The sequence below is a fragment of the Ochotona princeps genome, chromosome 20, assembly GCF_030435755.1.
Source record: "Ochotona princeps isolate mOchPri1 chromosome 20, mOchPri1.hap1, whole genome shotgun sequence".
NCBI classification, from domain to species: domain Eukaryota; kingdom Metazoa; phylum Chordata; class Mammalia; order Lagomorpha; family Ochotonidae; genus Ochotona; species Ochotona princeps.
Window position 1 is genome coordinate 38,574,067 of NC_080851.1, and position 27,757 is coordinate 38,601,823.

Here is a 27,757-nt window from a genome sequence, read left to right on the forward strand (position 1 = left end):
GGTAGTTTGGCAATACTTCCAGCTCATCTTTTTTTTTTTTTTTTTCAGATGGATGGGTAAAGAAACCAGCCATCAGAGTGCCTCTTCACAGTTCATCTAGAAGTCAGCGTCCAAGGTGAAAGAGTTTTCCCACGAACTTGACATCACTCCCATCCTCTGGTACTCGCCTACTTGTTTTTCAAAGAAGTTCATCTTCCCTGCCAGTGAACTCTTCTCCATGAAGTCAAACGGATTATCTACCCTGAAAATCTTGCTGAAGCCGAGCTCCCGCAGCAGCAGCCTGTCTGCCACGAACTCGATGTACTGCTTCATCAGAGCGCAGTGCATGCGGATGAGCTTGACGGGCAGGGCCCCCGTGAGGAACTCCTGCTTGATCCGCACGGCGTCTACCATGATCTCCCTCACTCTCTGTTCAGAACATGAGGCAGGCGAAGTCGCAGTGCAGACCCTCGGCCCTGCTAATGAGTTCATTGGAGATCAGGCCGCGCTGCTTGAGCCAGAAGACGGACGCGAAAGAGCCGGGGAAAAGAAAACCCCTTCCACCGCAGCGAAACCTACGACCTGTTCTTTAAAGGTCGACTCTTTGTCCCCCAATCCAGTGCAAGGCCCAGTCGGCCTTCTTCTTGACACAAGGCATTGTCTCGATGGCGCTAAAGAGGAATTCCCGTTCCTTGCGGTCCATAATGGAAGAGTTAGAATAAGGAAATATTTCTGGGTGGAGATCGGCATATACAATCAAGGCACAGTGCACCAATAAGAAACAGATAAAGAACACTGTTAAAAGAAAAAGTACAGACCAGGAAATTAACATCAGTAACATAAATGAGATTGAAAATATGTATTTTTACTCTATTTTCTTTTTTTAAGATTTATTTTTAATGCAAGATTTTCAGGGAGAAGCAGAGACAAGTGGCCACAACAGCTGGAGCTGAACTGCCCTGAAGACAACAACCAAGAGCCTTTTCTGGGTCTCCCACGCGGGTGCAGGGTCGTCAGACTTTGGGCTGTCCTGCACTGCTTTCCCAGGCCACAAGCAGGGAGCTGGAAGGGAAGTGGAGCAGCCAGGATAAGAACCGATGTCTCTATGGAATTCTAGCATATGCAAAGCAAGGACTTGAGCCATTAGGCGATCATGCAGGGCCCTTATATACACTGTATTTTCAAATATTCTTCAATTCTATATTTTAAAAGTGAAATGATCTGACGGAAAAAACCTATACGAGGACGAGAAGTCACAGAACGTATTGAACATTGAGCGAATTGTAACTCATTTTTGGGATTGTCATACATTTTGGGGTTTCCAGACTTGAACAGAACCAGGAACCAGAAAGAGAAGAGGCCAGCAGGTGGATTATCTGACAGGTGACGGCGACCCCTGCTGTTGGGAGGCTCAAGCTGCAAAAGAAACAGGTGGCCTCTTCATACCTGGGGCGAAGCCCCGCCCCACTGCCCCTCCCTCCAGAAACCCAAGTGTCCGCCCTCTTCCCCACCGTAATTCTGATTGGCTGCGCATGCTCTGACGCCATGCATTCAATCTCGCGCGCCCAGGGAACACGATAGAACACTGCGGGATCTTTGCTTTTCTGGCGCCGCCATATCCCTGGTTGTGCTCCTGGGAAGCGCAGGTGGCTGAGCCGGTGCTGCCCAATGCGCTCCCTCCCCGCAGGAGCCCCTGGAGGACGCCCGACCCCTGAGGAGCTGGAAGCGGTGAGTGTGCGAGCATCTCCTGAGGCCCCGGGGCGGGAGGGCGCCGGTGGCGGGACCTTGGGGTCCTCACTGCGGGACTGACCTGGAGCCTCAGAACACACCTCGTGCAGTGAGGAGGGGAAACTGCCCAGGCACAATTGCACCTTGATTTCGGGCCTTTTTCTCTCTCTCTCTTTAAATTTACCTAACCTTTTTCTCCATTTTTAAATATATATTTATTTTTAGTGGACAGTCATATTTTACAGAGAGGAGGAGAGACAGAGAAAGCTCTTCCGTCTGCTGGTTCACTCCCGAAGTGACCGCAATGGCCGGAGCTTTGCCGATTCCGAAGCCAGGAACATGGAGCTTCTTCCGGGTCTCCCACGCGGGTGCAGGGTCCCAATCCCAAGGCTTTTTACCGTCCGGCACTGCTTTCCCAGGCCACAAGCAGGGATCTGGATGGTTACTGGGGCTGCCAGGATTGTTCTGGTAGCCATTTGGGATCCTGGGCGCAGGCAAGGACCTCAGGACTTTAGACACCAAGCTGCCTCTCCAGGCCCAACATTATCTGTTTAAGAGAACTGTTTTCTGTGCACAGTAGGTGTGAGAGAAAAGCAATGATTGCCACTTGACACAGCACAGGAAGGGATGGATCACTGCCCTGTGGGTGTGTGTGACTGTGGTTAAGATGACATTGGGACTCCTGTGTCTCCATCAGAATGCCGGGGTTTCAGTTCTGTTCACATGCAGTGTGCAGCTAATGCCCAGGCTGGGAGGCAGCAGACATGGCTTGGGCACCAGTGTGAAAAACCAGGTTATTTTCAGCCTTGTGCCATTTGTGGGTATGGGGGAGGTGAGCCCGTGGATGAAAAGGCCTGCCTTTCTATCTCTGCACAGTAAATAAACAAAACTAAGTTAAGCTTCCACAGTCTTAGTACATCTCCTTTTAGCTAACTTAAGTTGCAGACGTTGTATCAGAATGTCCTCATTTTGTGATTCCCCTTGAATAATTTATGTGACCCTGAGTACACTCTTTCCTTTTTGTTTTGTAGTTTCAAAATTGTAGCAAACGACCAATTTATCCTTGCTGTCTCATTCCCCTGAAGGATAGCAGTAGAATGGGGGTTGCCGGGTCCAGTGTGGTGGACTAGCAGCTGAAGTCCTTGCCTTTAACCCTCCGGGATTCCAAATACGTGCTTGTTCTAATCCCAGCAGCCGCGCTTCTAAACCAGCTCTATGCTTGTGACCTGGGAAAGCAGTCGAGGACTGCCCAAAGTCTTAGGACCCTGCACCCGCGTGGGAGGCCCGGAGGAAGTTCCTGGCTCCTGGCTTCAGATTGGTGCAGCACCGATCATTGTGGTCACTTGGGGAGTGAATCATCGGACAGAAGATCTTCTGTATATCTGATTTTACAATAAAAAACAAATGTTAAAAAAAAAAAAAAGAATGGGGGTTACCAATTAGAGTGGCAGCAATGCCCTAAAACGGGAGGGCATCCATTGTATTCCCTCTATTTTATAAGCTAGCTGACCCCTTGGATCATTAATATTTTCTTTTTTTTTTTTTTTTTCTTTTTTTTTTTTTCTTTCATTACAAAGTCAGATAGCGAGGCGAGGACTATAGCTGCTAGGCCATGCCGCCGGGCCCCATTAATATTTTCTGTACCTACCTGCAGCCTCATTCCTAGGTGACATGTTAGTATCAAATTATTAGAAGCTGAAGCTGATATGTAAAGGGCAATGTAGAAATGATTGATGCATTCTGGGTTCTCTCAGCCTCACCTACCTAGGGAGTAAAACCTTTGCAAGGGCCCAGGTAAATCCTTAGAGTATGTTCTTGGGGTACACAGCAGCTTCGTTTTGCATGCACAAGTAGGTTCAGCCAGAGGAGAGTTTGTACCAACAAAGAATCTTTGCCAAGGTAAAATTCTGGTGGCCTAGAGCACTTAGAAATTTGTGAGTGTGTTAGCAATTGGTTGAATAAGTTATTTCAGAGAATATTTGCAGTGGTCCAATTCCAGTGACAGAGGTTATAAATGTGTAAGTGTATTTGAATGGTTTACTAAAAAGTTACTTTTGTGCTCAATATCTGGCCCAAGGATCTTAAGACCCTGGGGATTTACTGAGACACAAAACCTGTCTCTGTGGAACTTGAACCTGTCAGACCCTAGATAAGCTTCTCCTAAGGAGATGGCTCTGGATAGGGTCCCTGGGTAACTGCTTAAAGGACACACCAACCAGAGTTAAGACCTGTCATCCACCAACATTAATTGCTCCTGGGTATAGAGTTTGAGCCTTGACCCTGAGGCCTCTACTAACTCTATATTAGGGAAGAATGGAATTGGTTTGTAATTGACTGTTGATGGTAAATTGGTATTAAACAGACATAACACAGCTGGTGTTAGAAGTGATAAAAGAAAATCCCAGTGATCACTCTTTAACTTTGGAACCTGTGGCTGCAGAAGAGAACTCAGCTGCTGGAGGAAGCACGCCAGGCTGTGAGGAATTCCCAGGTCCACTTTGTCACATTTCTGGCTGCTTAGAATCCCCTCAGTCAGTGACGTGAGCCCCCAATGGGCTCTGTGTCCTCAGTCGGAGTGATCCCCAAGGCCTGGGAAAGGGGGAAGCTGCTGAGTGTGGGTCTCCCTGTGAAGTGTAAGCAGGCTGCTTCCCAGAGCTCATTCTCTGTCATGTCTTTGTGCTTTGATTTATAGTTTGCTCACTTATGGAGTGTCGTGTGCCCTGATTGGGATGTTACATCTTTGTTTTCTTGCATGGAAGCTGGGTTTACTCAGTGATCTCAAAGCAAGAAAAGAAAACATCTTGGCAATTTTATTTTCTGCCAAGTTTCAGTAAGACTGAAAACAATATAAACTGAATGCCTAGTGAGAAAAAAGCCTTTGTCAGTTCAGGTTTTGGTCTTTCCTGCTGCTGTTCACAGAGGTGACTGCATCCTGCCTCTGTCTGATGTTTGATGCTTTGGATTGCTTAAAATTTCTTTGTTAATGTAGCACAGCCAATCAAGCTGCTACCTGCATGTGGGTGCCATTTCAAGATCTGACTGCCTCAGTTACAATTCTGCTCCTCACTAGCACATCTGGGAAAGCAGCCCAGGTGTCACAGGTGCTTGGGTCCCTGCTCCGTGTGGGACACACAAAGGAAGCTCTAATTCTCTTGCTTTTGCCTGGCCCAGCAAGTGTTACCATATATGGAGTGAACCAGCAGAAAAGAAGATCTCTGATTCTCTCTCTGTGCCTTTCTAGTAAAAAAAAAAAAAAAAAAAGCTTTAAACATATAGATTGCCTTATTTTCAAGTGAAGTGAAAGTTAACAAAATAAAAGAGAGAGATCTTCTATCCAATGGCTCTCTCCCCAGATGGCCCAAATGAGCAATCCTGCACCAAGCAGAGTCCTGGAGCCTGCAGCTTCCTCCAGGTCTTGCATGTGGGTGATCAGGGCCCAGGCACTTGGATGATCTTCCACTGCTTTTCCCAGGAGATTACAGAGAGCTGGGCTGGAAGTGGAACAGGTGACTCCATATGGGATGCTGGTGTTGCAGTTGGCAGCTTTACATATTATACCACAATGCTGGCCTTTGCTTTCGTTTTTGATACTGGTGACAATGTTTTTCTTGCTTTTTGTTTCTCATATGCTAATTCATAGCAGGTATTTTACATATGGGACAATATTAGGTTACAACTCGTGCGTAAGTTCTGATGCTGTTTGAGTTATTGGCAGGGTAGGTTGAAGTCTAATGTTTATTTCTTGTGCACTTAAGTTATTTTGTGATTCTCTAGGACTTGGTTTGACTTTCTTTTCTTCATGTGGTGTGAACTGATATCTGTGTGGTCACATTGCTGGGCACTGACACTGTGGCACTAACTTGTCCTGGTTACTGCCTGTTGGTGTGGACTCCTGCTTGCTGTTCTCTGAGGTTTCCCTTCACATAATGCACTGCTCTGTATAGGATCACTAAATGAAGAAGCAGGTGATCCTCAAAATTTTGCATGAAAATCTATACAAAACATCCAGGCCAATTCTTGTTTTCAAATTCTTTTTCTCTTATTTGCAAAAATAATTTTTGTTCATGTGCTTTATGTATAAAAATCATGGAGACAGAGTGATCTACCATGTGCAGGCTCACTCCTTAATTTGCTGCAAGATTGACATGGTCCGACCAAAACCTGCAGCCAAGAACTCAGTGTGTTTCCATGACAGCAGTTGCAAAGACGCATATGCATTTAAAGATTTCCTGCCAGCTTCCAGGGAGTGCATTAGTAGCAAGATGGAATTTTGTGGAGCCATAACAAAGCCAGGTTTTTCCTGTGGATAGCAGAAGCCCAGAGCCTTAAGCCATTGCCACTGCTTTCCAAGGTTTACCTGAACACATAGCTGGAATCAGAACTAGGAGTGGAAGCTAGGTACTGTAGTGTAAGATGGAAGTTCCTTACCTGCTAGGCTAAGCACTCTTCTTGTGTTTTTTGTCATTTTTTTTTAAAGATTTATTCATTTTTATTGGAAAGCCGGATATACAGAGAGGAGGAGAGACAGAGAGGAAGATCCTCCATCCAATGATTCACTCCCCAAGTGAGCCACAACGGCCGGCGCTGCGCCTATCCGAAGCTGGGAACCTGGAACCTCTTCCAGGTCTCCCACATGGGTGGCAGGGTCCCAAGGCTTTGGGCCGTCCTCAACTGCTTTCCCAAGCCACAAGCAGGGAGCTGGATGGGAAGTGGAGCTGCCGGGACCAGAACCGGCGCCCATATGGGATCCCGGCACATCCAAGGCAAGGACTTTAGCTGCTAGGCCAAGCAGCCGGGCCCTTTGTCATTTTTTTTTTTAAGATTTGTTTTTTATTGCAAATTCAGTTATACAGAAAAGAGGAGAGACAGAGAAGAAGATACTCTGTCTGATGATTTACTCCCCAAGTGACCACAATGGTTGGTGCTGAGCCAATCTGAAGCCAGGAGCCAGGAAATTCTTCCAGGTCCCACCCTAGCTTTGGTCATCTTTGACTGCTTTCCCAGGCCGTAAGCAGGGAGCTGGATGGAAAGTAGAGCTGCCGGGATTAGAACCAGCGCCCATGCGCGATCCTGGCGTGATCAAGGTGATGACTTTAGCCTCTAGGCCACTGCGCCGGGCCTGTCATTGCTGTTTTTACTGAGATACATTGATTAAATTTGAATGCCTTCCTGTAATTTTAAGTATGGGTATGGTGGAGTGAATGCACCTCTCTTCAGTGCACCTACTTCTAATCCTGGCAACTGCACCCTTTCAATCCAGCTTCCTACTGCATCTGAGAAGCATCTGGTGGTGGCATAAGCAATTGGATGTCTCCCACCCACATGTGAGATGCAAGAGGGGGACCTGGAGTCAGTGTGACACAGCCACAGCAGTTAAAGGCATTCAGAAAGAAAGAAAAAAAAATTGTGCAAAACATCTGTTTTTCTGTCATTCTTGCTTTCAAGTGAATAGACATAGTGTAAGTAAAGCAGTATGACTATCTTTCCATCTACGTTGAAGGTTAGATTTTCCAGCAGTAGCTTGTACAACATCACTGTAAATCATGTTCCAGGTGAGCAAGAGGTTCAATGGCAAAAGCAACACTGACTTTTGATGACAAGGTTGTGTGTATTTGAATAACCCTTAGGATCAATGTTGTGATATAACATCTCACATTGCTCCATGCAATGCCAGCATTCCATATAGGACCAGTTCTAGTCTGTCGTGTTCACATTCTGATCTAGCTCCCTGCTAATGAGCTTGGAAAACAGCATAATATGCGCCAGTTCCTTGGATGGCTGCACTCCTGTGGAGGACCTGAGTGGAGTTCCAGGCTCCTGCTTTGAGCCTGGATCTGGTTGATTATTGTGGCCACATGGACAGTAAACAAGTGGAGGAAAGTACCTTGAGTTACGTGATGACTATGGGTTTGTCATGTGTAGATACTATTTGATTGGGGTATATGTCTACATACCCAAATTGAGGTATATCCAGGTATATCTACACATAGTTATAGGTTTGCACAGCTTATAGATATGTAAGGCATACAAAAGAAATGTAGAATTGTATTGAAAGTTGTCTGTAAGATGGTTTCAATACTGCTTATCCTTCATCCTGTTTATGTACAATATTTAGGTGGTTGATTTGCATTCATTGCGCCATTGTCTGCATCCTCAGGTTAGTTGCACCTTGATTATCATGTGTAAGTGTATTGACGTTTTGTTGGATTCATTTTGCATGTATTAGAATTTTGCATGTATTTTTATCAGGTATACTAGTCTGTAATTTTTTTAACTGGATTTCTTGGGTATGAAAAGTTATTTCAGAAGAAACATTGAAAAATAAATAGAAAACCAACTGTGCAGCAATGGGGATAGCTTTTTTACTGAGCTTTTTTCCATTGTGTTTTTCGATTTAAAACATAGTCAGATGTAGGGTAAGATCTCCCAACTGCTGATTCAGTCTAGTTTTGGAAGCTAAGTATTGTTAGGCTCAGCATAAGTTTGGAAGTGTTTTCTCTGTTTCAGATTTTTCCAATAAAACTTTGGGGTTAATTTCATAGTATTTAGTAGTGAAGACAGCTGGTGTTGACATCTTGTCTGAGTTTTTATTCCTAATTCCATTTTGTTATTTACCTATTGTTTTGGTAAGGATTTTTTCTTTCTTTTTTTTTTTTTTTAAGATTTATTCATTTTTATGGGAAAGGCAGTATACAGAGAGGAAGACCCGATGTTTTTTTTTCTGAAGTGGCCACACTGGCTGGAGCTGAGCCAATCCGAAGTCAGGAGCCCAAGGAGCATCTTCCAGGTCTCCCAAAGAGGTGCAGGGTCCCAGTGCTCTGGGCCATCCTCGATTGCTTTCCTAGGCTACAAGCAGAGAGCTGCATGGGAAGCGGGGCTGCATGGATTAGAACCAGCATTCATGTGGGATCCTGGTGTGTTGAAGGCAACTACTTTAACTGCTGAGTTATCGCACAGGCCCTGTAAAGTTTGTAGAGGCTTTCTGATTCAGATGGTAGGCTAATAAGTATCCAGAAATTAACCATCTCTAACAGATTTCGGTTTATATTTGCTGTTGGTGATCTGTAGTGATCCATTGCATTCCTTCATCTTTTTTTTTTTTTTAACTATAGATTCTATTTATCTATATGGAAGTCAAAGTCCCACATCAGTACAGGGACTCAAGTACTTGAGCCCTACTCTGCATCCCCATGTGCATTAGGGGGCTGGATGAGAAATGAAGCAGCCAGGACTTGAAGTGGCATCCACATGGGATGGTCACACCACAAGCACTGGCAGAACCCACTCTGTCACAGGCAGCCCCGGTGCATTGTACTTCCGTGAGAGCAATTTTCTTATGTTTATTTTTCTTTTTGATTTTATGTACTTAAGTCTACTTTTTTCCTTGATCTAGCTAATGGTTTATTGTATTTGTCTTTTCAAAATAATCAATGTTTCCTTTTTCTTCAATATTGCCTAATTGAGTTTACTGATTTCCTCACCAGTGTTCACTTTGAATTTTCCTTTACTATTCCTGGATTTGGCTTTTTATTTTGAGGTACTTGGAGATCAGTGTTTTGGGTGTGTATTGGTTGATATTTTGTTGTTGTTGTTTAGGTGTTAGGCATCTGAAGTCGTAGCATTAGTTCTCTGTATTTCTCTGATGATGATGGCTTCTTTCTTATTGGCTATAGAAAGTATAGTTACAAAGAAGAGAGTGCTTTGGTTGCCATAAAACAATACTATAGAATGTGTTTCTAAGGGCAGGACTATAATAGTTTTAATTCCTCCTGAGGTCACTCCCTGGCCAGCTCAGTCCCCATCTTCCTGTACCCTCATGTGGCATTTGCTCTGTCCGTGTGCATCCTTCTCTAATGGGGCCTAAGTCCATTTTTACACGGGGCTTTGCAGTTATGATGTTAGTTTCCAGTAATTACCTTCTTAAAAGTGCTGTGTTAAGGAAAAGTCACATTGGTGGTCACCCTTCATGTTACAGAACCATTTCTTTCCATAGCAGTTAGAAGGAACACAGTGATGTGCCCAAAAAGAACCATCTTTGACTTTGATTTGGTGTTTGAAATTAGTGTTATGCTTACTCTTAGTGTTAGGCAAATGTGATAACCACTACACTACGGAAACCTAGCTGTATGCTTACTCACAGTTTCACTTAAAATATTATCTGTCAGCACAAACACATACCCTTAAAACCTGTGTATGCATAAACACACCATCATGAAAATGTTTGGTAATCATATGGTAAATCCACAAGACAGATAAAGTAGAAGAAATGATAAAAATTAACGTGTGTGCTATAATATTTTTACCGTTTCTAAAATAGAAGCTCGAAATTTTGAAAAATCAAGCAATGCAAACTCACACAGTACAGTCTTCCTCCATAGTCAACATGAGGAACGTTTCCTTATGTCCATACACACTTCAAATCGCTGTTACGGGAAAGTAGTATTTGGGACTAACTGGAACATGGAATGATGCATTTCTAAAAACAAACCTGATAACATTGTAGCACAATTTTGGTTAATGCTGCTTCTTTTCTTAAAGTACCTACTAAATTAAAAACGGGGGAGGACAAATTATCTACATTAAAAACAGGGAAGGAAATAATTATCTACATTAAAAACAGAGAGGAACCTTGAGTAACAAGGCGGAGGTTATGGCCTGCTCAACAAGTTTTGCACATGGAGAGAGTACTCTTAGAAACTGGCTCACTACACAAATTCTGGTAACATTTCAGTTAAAATGGGAGCTAATGAGACAGATATGGTAGCACATCAAATTATGAAGTGATTTGGATACTGTAACTTTTTTAAAGAATTTATTTCATTTTCATTGCAAAGTCAGTTATGGAGAGAGGAGGAGAGACAGAGGAAGATCTTCCATCCGATGATTCACTCGCCAGGTGCCGATTCATATCCTTGCTGCAGGATCCCAAGGCTCTGGGCTGTCCTGACTGTTTTCCCAGACCACAAGCAGGGAGCTTGATGGGAAGCAGGGCTGCCAGAATTAGAACCAATGTCTATATGAGATCCTGGCAGATTCAAGATGAGAACCTTAGCCGCTAGGTCACCACACTGGGCCCTGTAATTTCTTTCAAGAGTGCCAGTTTGGAATTTGGCTACTTCTGTTCCAAGCCAGCTTGCTGTTAATGTTCCTGGATAGACAGCAAAAATAGCACACCAACTTAAGTTTCTAACCATCCGAACGGGATCATGAATACAATTTCTCATATTTTGCTTTGGATTTGCTCAACTTGGATCTTATAAATGTGTGTGGAACTTGAACCACCAGATTTGCTTGTATTGCCAATAAATAATTGTTAGAAGTTTGAAGCTATATGTTAAATCTAAGTATCCAACATACTGAAAGTGTCTACTTGCACTTCACATGTCAGTGATGTCCTTGCGGGGACTTGTGCAGGAAGACATAGTTGAGTCAGGCATGGAAATTGCAGTCAGATCAACACTCTTGGTTGTGTTTATCCCCAGCAGAAACTTCACCACTATGGTCAACTTGAACAGTTTTTAGAAGATTTGAAAAAGAAAAATTTTGATGGTGGTGATGATCAAAACTGAAAAACAATTACATTTATAAATTTTCTGGTGAGTTCTATTCACATCTCAAGCATCCTGTTTAAGGAAGTTTCGGCCCCAGCATGATAGCCTAGAGGTTAAAGTCCTCACCTTGCATGCCCTGGGATCACCTATGAGTGCCGATTCATATCCTTGCTGCTCCACCTCCTTTCCAACTCCCTGCTTGTAGCCTGGCAAAGCAATTGGATGTCCCAAACCCTGGGGACCCTGCAATTATGTGGTAACCTGGAGGAAGCTCCTGGCTCCTGCTTCAGATTGGTTCAGCTCCAGCCATTGTGATCACTCAGGAAGTGAACCTGTGGATGGAAGATCTTTGTCTCTCTTATTCCCTGTTACTCTGTCTTTTCAATAAAAATAGGCAAATCTTAAAAAACGGTTGTAAAGAGAAGCAATGAATTATGTTTAAAGTAATAGGGTATAGTTTACTATCTCAAACTTCTATTCACAGTAAATGTTTTTCCTCTGTAAGCTAGCTGTATATTTATGTGTTGACATTGATATGAATGTAACACTGCGGGATAGTTGCAGAAATGGCATGAATTACAATGATTGTTTCAGGACCAAGATATTTTGGGGAAAGGTGTTTGTTTTTTAAGGCTTGCATTATAAAATGAATTAAATAATTTTTTTAAACCTATTTTGGGGGGAGGTGTGGGGGACAAGTTTCCATGGTTAGAACTCATTTGTTTAAGAGATTAATTTTATTGTTATTTTACAAAGTCAGATGACAGAGAGGAAGCTCTTTTGTCCATTGATTCACGCCCCAAGCAGCTGCCATGGCTGGAGCTGTGCCAGGCCAAGCCAGGAACCCAAAGCCTCTTCTGGGCTTCCCACGCAGGTGCAGGGTCGCAAGGCTTCTGGGGCTTTAGGCAATCTATTTGGGTTATTTATTTCCCAGGTGTCAAGCAGGAGTTGGATGGGAAGTAGGGCCACCAGGGTTAGAAGCGCTACTCCTATGGGATCCCAGGTACATGCAAGGCAAGGACTTTAGCCACTAGGCTACCATGCCAGGCCCCTGAATTAATGTTTTTTAGTGTATGATCAGACACCAAAGGTACATGAGAATATTTTTAGTAGTAATGAGTCAAAAAGACTAATATTTGCTGGCATTGTGGTGCAGTGTGCTAGTCCCTGCTGATCATACTGCGCACAATATTGCAGTGCCCGATCGGTTCATGGCTACTCCTGATTCTGATTCCTGATAATTCCTAGGAAGGCAGTGGAATTGGCCGAGACTTGGATATCTGCCACCCATGTTGGAGAAGTAGACAGAATTCATTGCTGCTGTTTCCTGGCCCGCTGATCTTGTCTCTGTTTCTGTACCAGTACCAGGCTGTATTGATTCCCACTGTCCTGTAGTATGTCTTGAGGTCTGGAATCATGATTCCTCCAACTTCACTTTCATTATTCAAGATAGCCTTGACTATCCATGGTCCTTTTTTATCTCCAGGTGAGTTTCTGTATGCTATTTGCTAGCTGTGAGAAGAATGTTATTTTTATTCTGATTGGTATCAGCTTTAATCTGTATTTTATTACAGTAATATGGATATTTGATGATCCTGATCTTGCCAGTCTGGGAAAATGATAAATGTCTCCATCTTTTAATGTCTCCTCCAGTTTCTTTTTTAATGTTTTGTAATTTTACATCTTTGGATAGGGTAATTGCAAGGTATAAAGATTGTTCTATGCCATTTTAAAGGGGACTGTACCTTACAAGTTCATTCTCAGCCATGGAGTTTTTGATAAATATTACAATAATTGGTTTATGTTCACTGATTTTTGTATCCTGCAACCTCGTGAAAATCTCTAATGAGCTTTGTGGAAGGACATTGTGAATCTTTTGCCATGCAAAATCAGAGCTAGTGGTAATTCCTCCAGAAGTCTCCAGGAGCACTTAATATGGAGATGAATGCACAGGAACCATCGTGGTTCACAAAAAGGACCTGCTGGAGCAACAAGTTGTGTATTGGGAGACTGCCGCTTGCTGATGAAATATAAATGACTCAAGCTCCTCCTCCCTGGATGCCTACATCACAACCTTCTTTAAAAAGTCTGATGCTGTTAGTAAACTTTGGCTATTGACCATCAGTCAGTAGTCCACTGATGCCATTATCGTCTCCGTGCACCAAGTCATTCGCTGCAGGACAGCAAACAGCTCCAATAGTCTCTTCATTGAGTCTTTTTAATCTTTACTTTTTGATGCAGTGTGTCATGTTTATGGATTTGTGTGTATTGAACCATCACTACATTCCAGGGATAAATCCCTGCTGGTCTTGGTTAAGTGATTTGTCTGATACACTGTTGGATTCTGTTGGCTATTATTTTATGTAGGAATTTTGTATCTGTCTATTCATCAGAAATTTCAGCTTGTACTTCTCTGTTGTCTCTCTATCTGGCTTTGGTATTAAAGTGATATTGGCTATATAGGAAGAGTTTGGAAGGATTGTCTCCCTTTGTGTTGTTTTGAGTAGATTATGGAGGATTGGTGTCATTTCTTCTTGAAATGTTTGTTAGAATTCAGCAGTGAAGCCATCTGGTCCAGCACCTAACTTGGCTGGGATGGATCTAACTACTGTTTCAATCTCCATCCTTATTATATGTGTATCTACATGATTAATTGTATCATGATTTGATTTTTGGTAGATTGTAGAATATGTCCAAAAATCTGTCCATTTCTGCTAAGTCTTCCAGTTTGTTGGTGTGCAGTCGTCTGTATAGTTCTTGATTATTCTAGGGATGTTCGAGGTATCCATTGCTATAGTTCCTTTTTTGTCACTGATTCTATTGATTTGCATATTTTCTCTCCTTTTTTTGATTAGTTGGGTTATCAGGCAATCCATTTGGGTGATTTTTATCAAAGAACTTGCTTTTTTATCCATTGATCTTACATACTGTTTTTTGGTCTCTATTTGTTTTTTTTCTTCTTATTTTTGTTATTGTTTGTCTTTGCTAATTTGAAATTGTTTTTGCTGCTTTTTTTTTTCCCTAGATCCTTCAGAAGTAGTATTGACTCATTTACTTGATGCTTTATTAATTTCTTGACAGGCATTGAATGAAACTTCTGTCTTAACACTGCTTTGATCCTGTCCCATATGTTTTGACATGCTGTGTTGATGACTTCATCCATTTCAAATTTTTTAAAATTCTTCAATTTCTTTCATAACATATTACCCATCCTCCAAGTATTTGCATATCTTCTGGTCTGTTTTGACTTGTTCTCCAGTTTCACTCCATGATGGTCTAAGAAGGTGCATGGTATGCTATTGATTTGTAAAAATCTGCTGAGGTATGTTTTGTGACATATGTTAATTGGGTGTTACAGTTCCCCATCATTATTGTGTTGGACTCTATTTTTCCCTTTATATCCACTAATACTTGTTTCACATAGGCTAGTGCCCTTGGCATTTGGCATTTGGTGCATTTACATATTGTTGTGATTTGTTTTCCTTGCTAAATGCTGAATGAATTCTTTGATCATTTTGTGGTATCCTTCTTCATCTCTTTTTTTTTCATGTCCAAGTATTTCTATATTATTTTGGTGTATTTTTCTTTGAAATTTATGATACAATTATGTATAGTCTGGGATTCCCCTACCCCTATTTTCCAACCCCCCTCCCATTTTTCCCATAATATCATACTCTTCATAAGAAGTTACAGTTCCAACAATCTGCTATTTAAGTGTGCCCCAACATTGATGGTACAATGTCAGACAGTCCATCATTCCATTGTCTAAATATCTACAACACTTTTGTTGGGAGTTCGTCTTTTGTTTGGAATCAGAGATGCGTGTTCCATTGTGTCTTCTCTTCTGGATATGGTATTCTCCATTACTGTACCACTATACATTGCAATTTGCATAAAGGATTCCTTATATTAGAGAAAACATATGGTATTTCTCCTTTTTGTGATTGACTTAAATCACTGATCATATGGTCTCAAGTTGGGACCATGTAGTTCTAGCAAATTGTATAATTTCATTCTTTTTAATCACTGAATAATATTCCATGGAGTAGATGTGCCACAGTTTTTTTTTTAAATATCCACTAATATTTGTTTCACATAGTCTAGTGCCCTTAACATTTAGTGCATATACATATTGTGATTTTTTTTTCTTGCTAAATGCTGAACGAATCCTTTGATCATTATGTGGTGTCCTTCATCTCTTGATTTTTGCATATCCAAGTATTTTTATGTGATATAAGAATGGTGAGATCAGCTCATTGTCATTTCCACTCACCTGAAATATCCTTTTTTCCTTTCACTTTCAGTTTCTGCATATCTTATTGGTGAGATGTATCTCCAGTAGGCAGCAGATAGATAGGTTTTGTTTTTAAATCCATTTTGCGAGCCTATGATATTTGATTGTTGAGTGTAAGCCATTTACATTTTGTATTATTATTCATAGGTAGCATTTTGGTCCTTTCATTTAGCAGTGATTTCCAGTTGTGTGATTTAGGCTTTTTTTGTCATTGTGTTGGGATGTTCTCCAAGTTTACCTTTGTTTTGGTAGCTGCAATTCATTTTCTTTGTCTGTGGGACACCTTTAAGGATCATCTATAGAGCAGGTCTGGTAGAGATGAATTCTTTGAGGTTTTTTTGGGGGTGTGCTCATTGTTTTTACATTCTCTTTATTTCTTTCTGTATCTGGCGGGAGCGGAAAGTTAGGGGGAGAATCCATACCCAGCATCCCAACAATCCCAGGGCATGCCCCGAGGGTCCTGCTCAAGTGGTTTTGATAGTTCAGCAGTTCTGTATTGCTGCCAGTCTTGCTCCTCCGATCATGAAGAAATCTCTTCAGACTCCATCAGCTAACATAGTCCGCTTCAGAGTCTCTCTTTGCCCAGGTATTCACTGCCATCTCTTGGTTGGAGTATTGATTGATTTGTTCTGTCCTCCATCCTCTTTTACAGTACCAGGTGTCCTCTGCAAGTTCCTATAGACTGCCATATCCTCCACGTGCTCCTGGATCTGTTGAACTGCTCCATCTGAGCCTCTGATGAGGCTCAGCTTTGACACATGCACTCCGTGGTCAGACCATGCAACCTGCAATTGTCAACATGGTTGGGATTCTGAGATCAGCAGTTCAGTTGTAGGAATCCCTAAAGAAACTTCATCTGAGGTGATCCCAATCCTGATTCTTGTGTGTGCATGCCAATACAGGGCACAGTCTGTAATCCACATTGGCCTATGTGCATACTGTTAGTTGAAATTGTTGGGTTGGTTGTCTCCAACTCCATGAATTAATAGGTGTTGCAACCCAGCCTGATCCTGCACCACTATCCAGCTCACACATGTGCTGGCAGGTGCCCTTCCCTCCTATACCCCGTGGCAGCATATGCTCGCTGATGCTGCAGCAAAGCCCAACCAGCCCTTACCCAGTCTGTACCCAGTATGTACCAGTAGGTACAGTCTAACCAGCCTGGTTTGTTCCAGATCGAGCTTACATGCAGGCAAACAGGGGTTGTAGCCCTGCCCTGCCTGGTCTGCTCCCAATCCTAGCTCTCCTGCTCTCCAGTGGGAATAATGGTCCAGCAGGATATCTCCCTGCAGCCGCCCTACATTGGGTTCACCCACTCTCCCCTGAGTCTCACGTGTGCTAGTTGGGTGCTACAGCCCAGTCTGCTAGTTACAGCCTGCCTGCCTCACCTGGGCATTTGCCAGTGGGTACTGTCGTCTGGCCGGGCCCAGCAGGCCCCAGTCACAACTCTCGCTGGTGGGTGCTGCCACCTGGCCCTGCTCAGGCTGCTCTCATTTCTGGCTCATGCAGACCAATAGTTGTGGCAGCCTAGCCCAGCATAACCTGCACTCCATCCTGGTTTCTGCAGTTGCCAGTTGGCTATGGTTTGCTTGGTCCTGCCCAGTCCACCCCCTTCCAAAACCAACTCACACTTGCCGATGTATGGAGCTACCCTGTCCCATCCTTCCTGGCCTTTGTATAAGCTGGTGTGGCCCAACCCAGCACACACCCTTTTTTAGGGTGCTCATGGAGGTGCTGGCTCACTCATTCCTAGCTCCAGTACTGGTGAGCATCGGTGAGTTTCATAGTCATGCCTAGCTCAGCCCATCACCATCCCAACTTTCAAGCGAATCAACAGGACTTGTAGTTCCATAGGGTTGGGCCCATATATCCCCCACAGAATACCCAACCCGGGCTGTGGTTCTCCTGCATGCTGGTTGGTATCATGCGCCAGTCTAATGTGACCCATCCCCTGATCCAACACTCATTGTCAGGTCCTGAGATCTTCCTGTTAAGCAGTCCCCTAGCCATAGCTTGCATGTGTGCTGGCATGTGGTGGGCAGCCATGTTCCATGCTAACAAGCCCAACCTGGGACTTTGGTGGGCTAGTGCATCAGTGTGACCCCAAAATGCCTTCAGATCTTTACCCTCCAAACCACCACATCTCAGTTCCTGTGCTTACGTGCAAGTACAGTGGCCCTGTTTTTAGGTGTCCGTCTCGATTCATTCCTTACCAACACATCCTGTGGCCTTATCCATGGATGTCCCTAGGCAGTAATTCCCTACCCCCAAGACCCCAGAAAGAGCTCGCCACCGGGTAGCCAGCAGGCAGAGCCTGGCACCAGTTTACACACTGGCCACCAACAAGCCCAGGACCTTCCCCCTGCTGAGCAGCATTGCATGGGAAGCAGGAAGTTGGGCCAGCACAGATGCCCCAGCCACGGCCACATGGCTGGGAGACCCAGACACCCCTGCTGTCTCTGCTCAGACCTACCTGGACTCTGCCCAGGCTTTTTTCCTAATTTTTTCCCCCCTTAAGAATCTGAAATGTGTGACTTCATTCTCTTCTGTTGTGTAGATTTTCCTCTGAGAGAATAGCTGTGAGACTGACTGGGGTTCCTCTATTAAGTAAATTGATTTTTAAAATATTTATTTTTCCTTAATTCAACTGCAAAGAGCTCGATTATGATGTGTCATAGTGAAGATCACTTTTGGTTGACCCTGTTTGGAGTATGTGTCCCTCCTGCTTTTTTTCCAGTTTATTCTCCAGATTATGGAAGAGCTCAAACATTGCATTATCTCTTTTAGCCAAACTCTTCTTTTTGAAATTTCTGACACTCCCATAAATCTTATATTTAGCCTTTTAATGATGTTCCTTCACTCTAGAATGTTTTTCTTACCTTGACACTGTCCATTCTTTTAGCTTTTCCACTTTAGTTATTGTAGATGTTGTTCAATTCAGAGATTGTTTCTTCTGACTTACTCAATCTGTTAGTTTTCCTTTGAATTTTTTTGAAATTTTATTTTTGAGGATGTTTTCCTAGTTAATTAGGTTGGGAAATGTGGAGTGTCATGGGAAGTAGATGGTACCATTGTTTCCACATTTTCTTTTTCTTCCTCCTGTAGGAAGAAGGGGGAATGAGGGTGATAAGAGAAGTCACAGCCAGTCTCCTAACTGCCTTAGTACCTTGGTGTGGGGAATGGACACCATGTGTCATCTCATCCCAGGGTCTCCTGTATGGAGCATGTGCCAAGGGTTCTGCTCAAATGGTATCAATAGTTCAGTTGCTCTCAAATGCTGTTGATTTTGCTGATCCAAGGATGAGGAAATCTGTCCAAGGTCCATTGGCTGATACAGTCCACCTCAGAGTCTCCATTCAGACATTAGCTGCCAACACTTGGCTGGGGTAGTTGACCAACTTGTTCTGCCCTCCCTCCTTTGTTATGGTACCAGATGTGCTCTGCAGGCTCGAATGGACTGCCATATCCTCCATGTGCATCTGAGTATCTGTCACTGAGGAGGCCCAGCTCTGACACATGCACTCCACGATCAGACCACAGATACTGCAATTCTCCCCATGGTTGTGGTTAGGAGTCCAGCGGTTCAGTTTGGAAAGGATCCTCAAAGAAAACTCATCTGAAGTGATCCCAGACCTGACTCCTGTGTGTGCTTGCCAGTACGGGGTCTGCCTCTCTCTGTCCCCCCCATCAACCTACACACACCCTAGTAGTTGCCATCATTGGGTCAGTTCTGATTCCAGCCCTGTGTTTTACATAAACCAGTGGATCTGTGGTCCAGCCCAATTGTTCCAGCCACACACTTGGCACTCACATATACCAGTGAGAACTGCAGTCTAGATAGAGTGACCTCAAATCGTCCTACTGCCCCACCTCCCCAGCTGTGGTTCCTGTGCTTGCCAGTGTGCAGCAAGCTGACCCAGTGTTTCCCACATCCCATTCATCTCTGATACATGCCAATGGCCATTGGAGCCTAGCTCATACCAACCAGCTCCACTATCCAGCTCACATTGTAGCAACAGGTGTCTGTCACCACCTGTCTAGTAGGCCCTCTTCCAGTCCTGGTTCTCATACTTGCCAATGGGGGCCATCAGAGGGGTGCCCACAGTTTCCCTACATGGCCCACTCCTAGCCCCCGATATTGCACTTTGCAGGTGGTTCTGCAGTCTAGCTCAACAGGATTTGTCTCAGGTCCTAACACTTTTCAGCTGAGGCTGCAGCCAAGCCCAAGCAGCTTGCACTTACTCTGGCTGATGCATGTACCAATGGGCACACTCAGCCCAGCCTGACTCTTGCTCTAAACCAGTTCAGATGCTGGCCAACAGATGCGGTAGCGGTAGCCCTGCCCAGCATGGTCTGTCCCTCTGATTCCCCAATGGGAGCAGTGTCCTTGAAGGAGATCCCCGATAGGCCCCACACTAAGCTCACACCTCAACCCCCCACCCAGATCACGTGTTCTGGCTCAGGCTGCACCCCAGTCTGGCATGACCCACCTCATCTCGGCATCAGCCTTTGGGTGCTGTATCCTAATCAGTCTTGACCCCAGTTCCACCTCATGCTGGTGGGTGTTACAGCCCAGCCCAGCCCAGCCAGCTCCAAGTCCCAGTCCCATGTGAACTGGCTGGTATTGTAGCTTGAACTGACTTTTCATGTACACTTTCTTGTTTTCAGATTTGGTACTGTGTGATTATGAACTGGCCCAACCTGGCCCAGCCCCAGACCTGACCCCCATGTATGTTGACAGCCTGCTTCCCAGTCTTGGTTCTTGGCACTCACCTGCAGGGACTGCATCCTGACAAAGGAGTTTCCCAAGCTCCTCTAGCAGGTCTCTTCCCAGTGGGAGATCTTGCATTCACCAGTGGATCTTTGGGACAGCCTGACTTAGTCCACCTCCTGTCCTGGCAGGAACAGTTGCACTGCCCAACCAGTCTAAAAGAATTCTGGTTCTTAAGTTGGTTGCTACAGCCTAGCCACAGCTGGACAATTAACTTCTTATACCACTTGAATGTCCTTTATTAGTAGGTAGTTGAGAGAAAGGTCTTTCGAGAACTCTTTTAATTATATATTTTGTAGTGTGTGTTTGTACATACTCCTTTTTTGTAAGTTTTTTTACATTTTATTAATTCCCATGAAAAACTTGCAAATTCCCGCAGATAGTCACTGCAAAATCTACTCCTTCGTCTTTTTGCCAGCACCAACCTTGGCCTTGGAAGTTCCCAGGACATTCTTCATCCGGTTCTTCCTGTACATACTCTTTTAAAGAGTTTTTTATTTTTATTGAAAAGTCAGATATATAGACAGGAGGAGAGACAGAGGAAGATCTTCTCATGCATTGATTCACTCCCCAAGAGGCCACAATGGCTGGGGTTGTGCCAATCTGAAGCCAGGAGGCTGGAGTCTCTTCCAAGTCTCCCATGTGTGTACAGGATGCGAAGTCTTTGAGCCATCCTCAGCTGTCTTCCCAGGCCACAAGCAGGGAGTTAGATGGGTAACAGGGCTGCTGGGATTAAAATCGGTGCCCATATGGGATCCTGGCACATTCAAGGTGCGGTCTTTAGGTGCTAGGCTACCGCATCAGGCCATATATACTTTTAGGCTTACAGAGAGAAAAAAAAGAGAGAGAGAGAGACAGATTGTGCGTAAGCTGGATTGCTCCCGAAATCACTGCACTGAGTGTAGCTGAGCCAGTTAGAATCCAGGAGCTTCCTCCAGGTCTCCTGTATGGGTGCAGAGGCCTGAGGAACAGGGAGGTGAAGCAGAAATAAATAGAGCAGCTTGGACTAGAACCAGCACTGTGTGTGATTCCAGGACTACAGATGAGGACTATCTTGAGCACCACCCTGGCCCCAAGAAAGAATTCTTGACACCAAAGTTTGGGACATGAGAGTTTATAAAGACAAAAACTGTGAAGGTTTCATAGTTAGCTAAGGCTTGGCTAAATTCAAAACTGCCTTATAGATGGAAAAGTATTAACTTAGTAAGTAACCTCTTTTGACTTAGCAGGCAGAACTCACTTGTTCCTCTAGTGACGGTTGAGCAGCCTCCCCAGTGGGTTCAAATATTCTGCCAAAAAGAATGCGATTTTCTTATTATTCTGGCATGGCTGCAGTTCATGGGTAGAGTTGTACCTGATCTAAGATGGGGTTCTTAATATCAGGTTTATTACTTCACTATCAGATATCGTGACACTTTGATATTCTTCATGTCAGCTCAGGCCATTGGAGATCACTTTTTACTTTTGAGATCCTTTTCAGGAAGTGAAGTCAATTTAGAAAAAAGACCCCACCATTTTAGGGCTTCCAGGTAATGTTCGTGAACATTACTAATCTTTTTTTTTTCCGATACTTGGGATTGTGTGAATACAATATGCTTATAATGACGTTTTTCCTCATTTAATGGCAATTATTCATTAATGACAATCAGAAGTACTGCAGAATGTCAAATGAACCCATTTTCAATTATTTTAAAAATATTTAAATAATTTTACTACTGATTAAGCTTCTTAATATGAACAAAACAAACTAGAGTCCGGATATCTGTAAAAAACAATTATAGTAATGTCTTTGTATAGTTCACTTAATTGAATTTGAAATGCTATGATTTTTGACTTACCAAGATGTATCCACAATTAACCTAAAATATGCAGTTTCTGATATAGTATATTTGTTTGTAATTTTTTTTATAAATATTACATTTACTTGAAAGCTAGATTACAGAGAGCAGGGAGATATTCCATCAGTTGGTTGATCCACTCACAAGATGTCACGGCTCTGCCATGCTTAGTTTAGCCATAGGAATCCATCCAGGTTTCCCAGGCGATTCTTGGAACGCACCCACTGTGTTCTAAGACCAATAGCAGGATACTGCACTGGGAGAGTTAAATAGTCAGTAGAAACAAACAAGGCATTTGGGGATCAGATGTAATCTATCCCAAGCAGCAGCCCAACCCCCTGTTATCAGTACATTCACTCCTCCAAGTCTGATGGTTTTCTCTGGCTGCTGCCTTAATGTAGCTATTTAATGAGGTAAAGTAAAAACACTCTTAAAACTTTGTTGCTGTCACTGCATGGATCCCTTATGGGCACCGGTTCCTGTTGCAACTGCTCTGCTTCCCATCCAGCTCCCTGCTTGGGGCCTGAGAAAGCAGGAGATGATAGCTCAAGGCTTGGGGACCCTGTGAACACCTAGGCGACTCGGAGGAGACTTCTGGCTTTGGATTGGCTCAGACCTGGTCATGGCGGGCACTTGGGGAGTGGGCTGGCAGATGGAAGGTCTTTCTCTCTGTCTCTTCTTCCCTCTGTGGGTATGCCTTCCCAATTAAAATAAACAAATATTAAAAAAAGATTTGATTCTAGATGTTAAACAGAATGAGCAGAGAACCAGGTTTGAAGCCAGTCCTCCCTAAAGAATTCATGTTAAGATGCAAAGATGGAGTATTTTATCAATTGTGATCTGCTCAGAAGCAGTTTTTCTTGCTTTCTTACATACAATGATTCCTTTATAAATTTAAATATGCATTGATGTAAAGTTTGGCATTCTAAAAAAAGCGTGCACTGGAAATAACAGGACAGATGGCATAAATGGGGTTAGAGACATCATACCATCGGATGGTGTAACAGGCGCATCAACAAAAATATCTATGCTTTAGTAAGCTGACTATGGCAATAGTCACCAGCGATCTACTTTGAGTCGCTTCTGTATGCCACAGCTTGTGCTTCTTCGTGCTTTGTACAGGGCCATTTGCTTTTGAGAGACTGATTCAATCAAAATTAAACGTTTGCTGTAAGAGAAAAAAAAAACTTTGTTGCTGTCATATTTAAGGATGTCCCTTGGGCTAAAGCAAATGAAGTGGCAAAGCCAAGTGTCATTGAGGGTTTAGGAACTGGGAAGTCTCTTTGAAGTCTTAGGAACTTAAATTTGGAGAAATTAATGGAAAGCTGTATAGAATAAATGTGCATTATATTCATTTTTCATATACAGGTGTAGACAAAAGTACTCTGGCAGATGTCTGCCTTCTGCAGAGCTGTTAGTATTAACAGCAAGAAGTGTTCTATTGGAAATCCTTATATGGAGTCCTATGCATGCAGCTCACCTTTAGAAATAGAGAAATACTCAATACCACCCAAATATTTTTCTGTAGCATAAATTTTAGTGACAATATGATATTTTTTCTATGGTATGTTGTAACCTGAACAATAGATTTTGAAAAAATATGTTAGTACTTGGCAGTAACATTATTAGTACTTTTTTCAATGGAACGTCAGATTGCAGAGAGAAAGCTTTTCCATCAGCGGGTTCACTGCAGAAGGAGTTGCAATGGCTGGAGCTGAGCTGAGCTGATGCCAGGAGCTTATTCCAAGTTTCCCACATGAGTGCAGGCGCCCAAGGTATTAGATTGTCCTTGACTGCTTTCCTGGATCTAAACAGGGTGCTGGAATGGAAATGTGGCAGCCAGGATACCAATCAGTGCCCATATGGGATTCCGTCACAAGATGAGAACTTTAGAAATGAGTTTATAGAGCCGAGCCTAGTAACATTATTTCTAAACAAGTAGTAGTTGTTTGTATTAACCTAATTAGTTTAATCACTACCAGTCATTAAAATTATTGATACTGTTTCCAGGCAGATTTCTGGCACTTGTAAAGCACTTTTCCTGCCCAGGAAGCTGCTGATTATTTTTGTTTCTCCAGCTGTTGTGTCTGCTTCCGGTCTTGACATGGCTTACTTAGCACAGTAGGAACCACTGAGGAGACTAAAAGACAAGCAAGCCTGACTCATAACTCCCTCTCTCCACCTTCTTCTGCAGGTGTAGTCCTGCATCCCACTACATGCTTCCAAGGCTGGAGAACGCAAACACACCTTCAGTAAGTTGCACATTGTATTTGATGAGCTTCATGATGATTTTTACACTAAAATAAAAAACCAGGTATGAGAAAAAGAAGGTAAAATTGTCCTAAGACCTTGAAGCTGTCAAAGCTGATTGAAACTTCCTCTCCAGGTTTTCTGATGCCATAACAAAACATGGTTGTTATTACATGATTCAAATTGAAATTAAAAATTTGTTAATGATTGTAGGATATCAATTTTTAAATGGCTTTTTTTTACAGATTTATTTTGTTTTTATTGCAAAATCAGATATATATATAGAAAGAAGGAGAAACAGAGAGGAAGATCTTCTTCCATCCAATAATTCACTCCCCAAGTGAACACAACGTCTAGAAATTCTGCCAGGCCTCCCATGCAGGTGCAGGGGCCCAAACCTTTGGGCCGTCCTCGACTGCTTTCCCAGGTCACAGACATGGAACTGGATGGCAAGTGGGGCTTCTGGGATTAGAACCAGCACTCATATGGGATCCTGGTGCTTTCAAGGCATGGACTTTAACCACTAGGGCACTGGACCAGGCACAAAATGGCATTTTTTGATGTTACACATGATATAATGAAAATTAACGCTCAACATTTTGGAATAGTTGGAGTTTCCAAATATACAAAAACAATATACAAAAATATACAAAAAAATATACAAATATACAAAAAATATACAAAGAACAATTGTTTATTAACAGGTATGAACCAATGTCCATGTGGGATGCCAGTGGCTTTATTTTCTAAACCAAATGGCTAGCCCCCCCTTTGCATTATGTTTGTTTTTTATTTGACATACAAAGTTGCAGAGAAAAAGGTAGTATGGAGAATGAGAGAGAGACGGAGAGATCTTCCATCTGTAACTTTACTTCCCACAGTAAAGTTGCTTGCAATGGCAAGAGCTAAGCCAATCCAAAGACAGAAGCCTCTTTTGGGGTCCCACATAGGTACATGTGCCCAAGGACCTGAACCATCCTCTTCCTCTCCCAGGGCAACAGCAGGGCAAAAGTCCACTGATACTGACAGCTTTAATGACGCAGGGGCAGACCATGCTTGCTGCTTCTTCAAAGTGATAACCAGGGCTGATTCCAAAGTTTGTGAGAAGGTTAACGATGTAGGCTTGAGTACCATTTTTAATATTACTTTCATCATTTTACACTTCAATCAGTAATGCCTAACTTCAGTGTCTCTTTGTGAACATTTTTGAATGAAGAGCATTGCAATGGATATAAAATGGTATCTCATTGTGGTTGTATTTCATTCACCTAATGACAAACCATTGTGAGCATCATCTTTGTAGAATTGTCTGTTTACTTATTTGTCCAGTTTGGAATTGTTTTTATTGCTTCTGAGTTTTACTGCTTTTATTTTATTTTTTTTATTGGAAAGACAGATACACAGAGGAGATACAGCGAATGAGCTGCTTAGAGCTAATCAGAAAAGTGAAGAAATAAACTTCAGGCAACTTGTAATTATTAAAGTTAATGCAATGATCCAAAAGAGAATTGCATTGCCAAAGATGCTCAATGCTAACTCTGGCCATAAGTGACACATGGTATGAAAGGGAAATTGTAACTAATGGACAACATACTCGAATCAGCATTAGACAATAGTCAAACCATAAAGACATACAGGGGGAATGAAGAGCAATACTGACAACCTCTTAACAGGAGTTCATATGTACGAAGTAGGGGGTTGACCCCAGGGTGGAGCAGGTGGACAAGAGGAGGCTTGTATCCCAACCCTGGGTACTCCTGGATCCTCACCAAGGACTATCAGTATGGGCACCAAGGACTACATCCCAATTGCCAAGGGTGCCACAGGGAACTGGAATGCCTTAGGAGGCCAAGAACTCTGAGGTCATCCACCCCCGTTTGTATCTACCACATGGGATGCAAGAAGCCCAAATCCTTCCTCACAGGATCCCAGGTCTTTGAAACAACAGCCAGGAACCCTGAGCAGACTGCAGAAACAGAACAGTAAACATCCTTCGGGACTAGGGAAGGGAGATTTCTCTGGTCCTTACTTAGTTCCAACTTTGGATCCCCACCCTCTCTTGCAATAGTGATCAGGGTCGCTACAGAGCCCCACGCCCAAACACACACAAACACACACACACACACACACACACACATTAGAATAGATATAGAACAACAAGGAAAGCTTAGATCCAGACAGGAAACAGTCAGCATGGACTCACACATGCCTTACTAGGTAGACCACAAAGATTAGTTACTCCTCACTGGGTTACTGATGATTTCTCTGCACACCCCTCCTAAAACTGTTCTGCACTTCAACTGTCAACATATGCGTTGTTAGATTTATAAGCCAGTTTAGACTATCCCAAAATATGCCAAGTTGAGCAAAATTAAGCGTCAACACCATAAACTGCTGAATGCTAAAATGAAAATAGACACGAAAAAGCTGAATAGTACCCTATAACCATTTTAAGGTGTATAGTAGCTGGTTTTGTGTATAAATTAAAATTGAAATGTCAATGAAGTAGTCAGAGGATGTGGTTAAGAACTCGCATTTTTAAACATATTTGCTACTCAATACCATGTCAACTAATTCCATAATGTTGTAAATTGTTGATGTTATGTTGCGGCTTTTAATTGATCAGGATGATATTCTTCCAGCTCTGCTTTCAGACCAGAGATGGTCTCCCCAAGAAACCGTTGAATTTATCTGGACAATAAGATGCTGGACTCTATGCTTGCAATGAAAGAATCTTGACTGAATTTGAACTGTAATACTGCAACGAGGTGGAGGAATCCACCATGGGAGGAGGGTACGGGGAAGGGTTCGGGAATCCCAGAGCCTATGAGACAGTGTCACAAAATGCAGTGAAATCAATAAAAAATAATATAACAACAACAAAAAAAAAGAAAAGTGAAGAAATAAACTTCAGGCAAATTGTAATTATAAAAGTTATGTAATCACCCAAATGAGAGTTGCATTGCCAAAGATGCTCAATACTAACTCTGGCCACAACTGACACATGGTATGAAAGGGAAATTGTACAGGAAGGAAACTTGAGAAGTATGATGTTTTTCTCCATTTTTAGGCAGTAGTTTTATTTTGAAACTGACCAGGTAGATGGAGAAAGCAGAGGAAATAGAATAGCATTTCTTGGCAGAGAGCCAGGATGTGGTGTGCCTCTTGAATGGACAGAGGTAGAGTCACTAACATTTTTCAAAGGGTTCTTAGGTTTTTCAGTGTGCCCTGACCTTTCCTTGTCCGGGCTGGAGTCTGTGGGCAAGACGTTTCCCATCGGTCGTCTCTCAAGCAGCCAGGAAATAGCTCTTACTGGCGCTCCAGATACACCACTGCCATTCTATGG

At 43.0% G+C, this 27,757-nt stretch overlaps 1 pseudogene; it reads right to left on the minus strand.

Annotated features, from left to right (window-relative positions):
• Positions 1-27,688, minus strand: LOC131482758 (ribonucleoside-diphosphate reductase subunit M2-like; annotated as a pseudogene).
• Between the last annotated feature and the right edge of the window lie 69 nt (positions 27,689-27,757).